The following is a 7236-nucleotide window of genomic DNA, read 5'->3' as shown; positions in this document are numbered from 1 at the left end:
AGGGATAAGACCCAGGACCTGCTCCCAAGGGAACAATGAGAGTGGCACAGTCACACTGGGGAGCACCAAGACCCCTGGATGTGGCAGCTCTGTCAGTGGCCTTGCTGGGAGTTAAACAGCAGATGTGAATTTGGCTCAGAAGCCCCAATATTGATCACAAGCACTTCAGGAGTGTGACATGCCACCAAGCCCATAAAGCACCACCAAATACAGTAATTAACCCCGTACCTAATTCCATTCACGTGCCCTTTTCATGCTGCCAGGATCTGATGTTAAAACTCAGTGACCCTGGGCATCCTGCAAGTGTCAGAAGGACAGCGACAGCTCACAGATAAAACCAGCACACAAATGCAGACCTGGTGCTCTTTTGGTAGCTTCCATTTTTAAACCAGTGCTGTCATCTGGACCTCTGGCACTGAGAAGAAAGCACTGAAGCATCACCTGTGGCTGCTGTGGCCACCAAACGCTGCTTCAGCTTTGGGTGACATGGGAACAGCACTTTTTTGTTGGGGGATTTGCTGTGAATTAAGTCAATCAAGTTAAATATAAATAGATTCACACACATCTACTTGTATTTATATAAGTTTTGCATGTATTTTGCTGCTGTTTCAGCCCAGCTCAAGTATCATAAGGGCTGCTCAGGGGAAGCAATGCCCCTACCCCATAATCTGCTCTTGTGAAAACCTTCATTAAAGGAGAAAATTGAGCTTTAGTCATAATGTTATTTTTATTGGCTTTAGATCCTGATTTCTCTCTGAAACTCTTTACTCCTAAGGAGCCACTGCAGCCCTCCAGGAGTCTGCAGCCCTCTCCTGCACTGGAGCTTCATCCCAGAAGTGGCAGGGGCAGGTGTGCTGGTGTCCCAGATGCTCCCATTCACGGTCCAGCCCATTTGCTCCAACTTTGCATCAAAATGGGATCATGCTGAGATGCTGGAATCAACTCATCAGCCTTTCCTGAGGCAGGGGGGTAGTAACTTTTTCAGACAGCTCAGGTATTTCCTCCAGAGCTCCAGTCTGTCACATCACTGCAAATATATCTTCACTGGATGGTTTTTGCTGGTCAAGAGTGGGATGCAATGAAGGCTTTAGATTGCCTCTTGCAAGGAGGGCAGGGGCTGTTGGGGGCCTGCACGGAATGAACACCCAGTGGTGTCTGGCCAAACCCATCTCCCTACCCAGCTCGAGGTCTAGAGCAGCTTCACTGCAAAGCGACGAACAAAAGGCAACAAAAACTGCTTTTTCTCTCTAAACACTGTCACCAGCCAACCCAATAGAAGTGAAATAACCCTCTTGCCCAGTCTCCCTCATAGTTTATGATAAAGAGCCTTTTGTTGCAGTTTAATTTGCAAACTTTCTCTTCTGCCATTCTCATGAACCACCGTTCTGGAGGCTCATATAATTATTTTTACAAGAAATGCTTTCAGACAAATAAGTCTGGGGAGGTTTGTAATTTCTATTACCTCATGGCGACTCCATTGATAGACAGCAGCACACCTTGGGAGAATTAGAGAGCATAAAGTAATAGGGGTTTTTGTCCTCTCAAGACAGAGCTATGAGTGCTGCCTGGCTCACTGCCAACACCACCAATTACCAACCTGGAGCAGGAGACAGGTCCTAGTGATGAAAAATTACAGTTTTCCAGCAAGCCTGGTAATGATGGAGCTGTACTGTGAGCTACCATTTCCTTCAGGGCCTGTTAGGCATCCAGGACTACGATATGTTTTGGGCCACCTCAGTGTTTAGGACAGTTGTTGTCCCTCTACTACTTCCCCTTGCCTTTGCACCCACTCACGACTCTTTCCCGGCTTCTTTATTTTTTGCAGAAGCCCTTTCTGCCAGGAGACAGAACAGTCGAGCATAAAAAAGCAATTTCGGAGGCTCTGTCATTGGCAATTACGCTTGAAAGCCAGAGATTTAATTATTGTGTGAGAGCGATACCCTTGAAAGAGAAATTGCAACGGTCCCATCACTTGAGACGTTTCAGCGCTGAAACAGACGGCTCACGAAATGTCAAGGAGCGAAAAACGCAGCACTCCTGTACTTCCCACCTCCAAATCCTGGTGCGAGGGTCTCTGTTGACACAGAAGTTAACCGGTAGTTGGGTTAATTGAGGACACAGGTGCCCCACTCGAATCCAGCTGTCTGGATAGCACGGGGCTTTGTCATCCTTATTTTCCTTGCCGCTAACCATCGCTAACGTGTGGCTGGAGGTACACGGAGCTTCCACAATTCCCATTTCATGCCTGCGCTTTAAATTAACACTTATTCACTCAGGGTGATGATTTTTGTGTGTTTGTTGGGAATCTAGCAATTATACCAGCACTCACCGGCGAACAGGTCATATTCTCCCTCTCTCTCAAGCGTACAGGGTGCCTGTACACGTAGGAGAGCACTGAATTACTCTGTCCCTATCTCTATCAGGGACTGACTGCACAGTGAAGAAAGTACATTCCAGTAAATACATAAATAATTCAGCCAGTATATAACAGCACAGGGCTTTAAATGCTATAGATGTGACTATCTTCCAACATCAGCTCAAAGCAGGAGCTGGTAGAGTTGTGGTGGTATAAAATCAATGAGCTAACCACAGGACATCTTCATCACATCTGCATGGCCAGACTCACACCCCCAAGGCTGTCCCAGCACAGCTGTGTCCTTCTGATGGTTCCCAGCGTGAGTAGCCCAGAGCGTGGCTGAAACTAAGTCTTTGATTTGCCAATTTTGTGTCCGTCTTTCAGAGGAAGAAAAAACCTCAAACCAGCTCAATGCCCTTGTTCAACGCGTGATTCGGATGTGTTGGGTGGGAAGGAGCCCTGGCACCAGGTCAGGCAGCCCACAAGTGGCCACAGCAGTTCGCTGTGATTGCACAACACATTACAACAGCAAAGTGTTCACTTTATCTGACTGTGAACAGGAGGAGTCGGGGCCAGGGGGCGAGTCGGGGACACCAGGAGTGATGCTGGACATGTGATTGCTCAAGTGGGCGTTGGTTCAGCTGCAGTTTCTTTTCCCATGTCCCTGTGCCATCACTCTCAGATGGGTTGTTACAGTACCCAGCAACACAACCACAGTCAAATACAGCTGATAAACCCTTTCAGAACCACACTCAGGATGTCACATAAAACCAGGGAAAAAATTCATATCTCCAAGCCCAGATATTCCCGATTTATCCATCCCTAAACACTAAGAGGCTTTTAACCCCAGGGAAAGAGCTTCTCCAGCTGCAGGGCGAGCACAAAACTGGCAGCGAGGAGCTTGACATCCCGAGCTTGTCCAGCTCACACCTCTTATCTCGCCTCTCGTGTGTCACACAGAATCCTCCCCCGGTCCTTTCCCGCTGGGCTCCCTGCTCCCTGCGCTTGCTCTGCTGCTGCTGCTCCCTGCCAGGACACTTATCCCTGCCACGGCCGGTCAGCAGGGAATTTCCTCCCGCCGGAGCAGCGCTCACGTGGCACCCAGCCAAGGAAACCAGCTCCAGGCCGGTGCTGCCAGCAGCCTTTGCCAAAGAAGCGAGGGCTTTCCTGGGCGCAGGGGCTGCGAGCTGTGCTGGCTTCACAGGGAAAGGATGCTGCTTCTCCAGAGGTGTTAAAAACCAAACCAACCTGGCTCAGGTTAAAGAGAAACAGATTTTTTTTTTTTTCTCTCTCGCTCTTTCTTTCATGAATTAAGTTGTTGGAGGAACGAGGCTCAGAGATGCAACAACAAAACACGTGTTGAGTCAAACAGATATTTCTTTTAACCTACACAGGAAAACGTCTTATATTGGTTGGGGGTTATTTATGCTTGTGTGTAAGCTTCTACTTATTGATGTAGTAGAGCTTTTAGGTTGATATTAAAACAAAAAATATTGCTGCTTCAAAAACAAGTTTTGTTTTGGTTCCCCCTTTTCTTTCACACACACAACTACGGGCAGTTTTGAGTCAGAATTGCTCACTGCCTGACTGAATCGCTAAATAATTTCTGCCCTGTGTGGGACTCTATCTCATAGTGGCTTTACTTTCTTTAAAAGTAATAGAAGCAAGAGAGAAAATTTGTAATCTGGAGGTTGCTGGCAGCCTTTCTGGCTTTTTTCCCTTTCTCATATACCCTGGGTTTCACACAAAGCTCAGCCCAGGGATGGTGGCCAATGACTCCCCCTTCATCGCACGGATACAGTGTAGAGACAGGTGATATTATGTCCTGGTCTGGTCATACCGAAGCTCTCCAGGTCCCCAGAGGCTGTGTAGTGAGACCTCCCTGGCGCCAGGACCCGTTTTGGGCTTGGCAATGGGCGGCTGCCGGGCCGGCGGGATGTAGCCTGTGAGGTGGAGGAAGTGAGGAGCCAGTGTACAACCTGAACTTGGTCACCCTCAGCCCAAACCCTGAAGAGGAAAGCCTGCGTGCATGACATCTTCCTGTTAGGAAATATTAATCACAGCCATGTCCAAACATGGTAAATGAAACCTCAGGAAAACCGCTCCTTTGGCGATCGAGTGCTGTGCACTGGTATATTCAGGAAGGCCCTCCTGCCTCAAAGACAGGACCCACCGTCATCAGGGCACCATCTAGAATTACAGATTGCCTCTATGACATTTGCATATTTGAAGCAAAATCTCAGCTCATCCCTCTGTGGCTCTGTACCACTGGGAGCTGTGGCTGTTGTTTTATGGGCTCGAGAGAGTGACATGGGGTGAGCCAGGTAGTGGGGTGAAGCACCTGGAGAGGAGAAGCATCAATCAAGTACAGCAGAAAAATTGGCTTGAGGATGTTCTCAGTTCTCCTTGGTTCTCACCCTTGCCCTTTGCAGCTCTTAGGGCAATTCGTGGGGCTGCCCTGTCTGTGGGAATCACTGGCACACACCATGGCAAGACCAGGAGAAAAATCCTGCAGGCACCAGGGGGGCATAAACTGGTTGAGGTTTTGGGACTAGAGAGGATATTTTTCACCATCAGATTATTTCCCCCCCAACATTTTAGCCCCAGCTTTCACTGGTCAGAGGACTAAGGCTGAGACTTTCACAGCAGTCTACTCTAAAAGAGCTGAGCCACACATTCAGGCTCTCACCTCTTTTCCCCTCTTCATGGTCAGACTGGGCACCTTCCAAACAAGACACCTATGTTACAAAAAAAAAAAAATAATAAAAACCCCATAAAAGGCATCCTAAGAGGTTTACAAGTAAAATAATATTCCTGGAAAGAGGTGCCAGCACTCTAGCTTGCAGAACTGTGTGGGAAGCATTTTGGAGCTAAGGAGCTCACAATGAAGCACAGAGATACATGTGCTTGGGGAAATACCCCCACACCTCAATCCATCCTCCCTCACCTTCAATAAATCCCCCTGGGGGCCAAGCCTCACATATAGGGCCCAAGTCCCTTCTTGGGATCCAATTCTTTGTGGGGAACAGTTCTTACTCGTGGGGCCTAAACCCAATTTTGTGATCAACCCTTGCCCATGGGGCCCAGATCCCTTTTAGGGGCTCACATGTCCTTGGGGGATCAATCCTTGCCTGTATGGGGATCAAGTCCCTGTGGATACAAAATGCTCTTTGGGGGCCAGACCTTGCAGATATGCAAGGGGGTGGGGGAAAAACCCCTTTTGGAATCCAAATTTTGCTTGCGTGCCCCAACTTCTCAGGGTACTGAAACCGTTTTTGTGGTCCAAGTCTTGCTTGTGTGGCCCAGAACCGCTGTGTGATCCAAGTCTGTTTTGGGTCCCAAGCCTTTCATGTAGGTGTCAAATTCCCTCGGTGTCCAGAAACCCCTTTGAGGGAGAAAACTTGCTTCTGGATCCTAACCACCTCATGGGGCCAAAAAACTTTTGGGAGGTAATTCTTGCTTGTGGGTCCCAAACCCCTGTGGGGATCAAAGCCCCTGAGGGGTTCAAAGCCCCTGTGGTGCCCCACTCCATCTTGAGACCTGAGCTGTGCCTGTGGGTCTCCAACTCCTCGTGGGGAAACAAACTCCTTGCAGGGTCCAAATCCCTTTCAGGAGCCAAGCTGAGCTGTGAGTGCCAAAACCACAGTGGGACCCAAATCCATCTTGGGATCCAAGCTGTGCCTGTGGCTCCCAAATCACTTGTCAGTCCCTGTGAGACCCAAATGCATTTTGGGGTCCAAAACCTTTACAGAGGACTTCTGGGTCCCAAGTTCCCTGTAGGACACAAATCCATTTAGGATCCAACTTTGTTGTGGGTCCCCAAAACTTCATATGGTCCAAACTCCCCGCAGGACCCAAATGTATTTCACGGCCCAAGTTTTGCCTGTGGGCCCCCAACCCTTCCTGGTCTCCAAACCCCTTTAAGTGCCCAATCCCCTTTTGGGGTCCTCACCTGCTTCAGGGTCCCAAGCCATCTGTGGTATTTACATGTGCTCTGGGGTCCAAGTTGTGCCTGTGAGTCCCTTGGCAGAGTCTAAATCCTTTTCAGAAGCCAACCCTGCGTGGGGGTCCCCAGACCGCTGTGGTGCTTAAATCTGTTTTGGTGTCCAACCTTTGCCTGCAGGTGCCAACCCTTTGTGATAGCCCAAAGACCCCGAGGTGCCCAAATTTGTTTTGGGGTCTTCCCAAACCTTTGTGGGCTCTGAACTCCTTGAAGCACCCAACACCCTCTTGCTTTAAGGTCCCCAGACCCCTGTGGTGCACAAATGTGCTTTGGGCTCCAAGCTTTGCCTGAGTCTCCAACTCTTTTTGAGCTCCGAACCCCTTGAAGTAGGTTTCCTTTTGGGGTACACATCCACTTCGGGGTCCCCAGCCCCTGTGATACTTAAATTCACTTTGGGCTTCAAGCTGTGCCTGTGGCTTCCCAACCCCTTGCAGAACACAGGCTCCCAGTGTGGCACAAATCAGATTTGGGGTTCCCACCCCCACCATGGTACTCAAACCTACCCTGAGGTCCAACCTGTGTTTGTGCCTCCCCGAGCCCTTGTGGGATAGACCTCCCTGTGGGACCCTCATCCATTTTGGGGTTCCCAGCCCCCCGTGGTACTCAGAGACACTTTGGGGTCCACACTGTGCCTGTGGCTCCCCAACCCCTTGGGGGACACAGCTCCCCCACGGGACCCAAATCCATTTTGGGGTTCCCAGCCCCCCGTGGCCACTTTGGGGTCCAAGCAGTGCCTGTGATTCCCCAGCTCCTGGTGGGATAGAATTCCCCCATGGGAATAAAATCCATTCTGGGGTTACCAGCCCCCGTGGTACTCAGAGACATTTTGGGGTCCACCCTGTGCCCGTGTGGGACACCCCGTGGGAACCAAATCCCT

The sequence above is a fragment of the Manacus vitellinus genome, unplaced genomic scaffold (genome assembly GCF_001715985.3).
Source record: "Manacus vitellinus isolate BGI_N305 unplaced genomic scaffold, ASM171598v3 scaffold_12_pilon, whole genome shotgun sequence".
NCBI classification, from domain to species: Eukaryota; Metazoa; Chordata; class Aves; order Passeriformes; family Pipridae; genus Manacus; species Manacus vitellinus.
The sequence above is the reverse complement of the archived record's forward strand: the minus strand, read 5'-3'. Positions refer to the sequence as shown.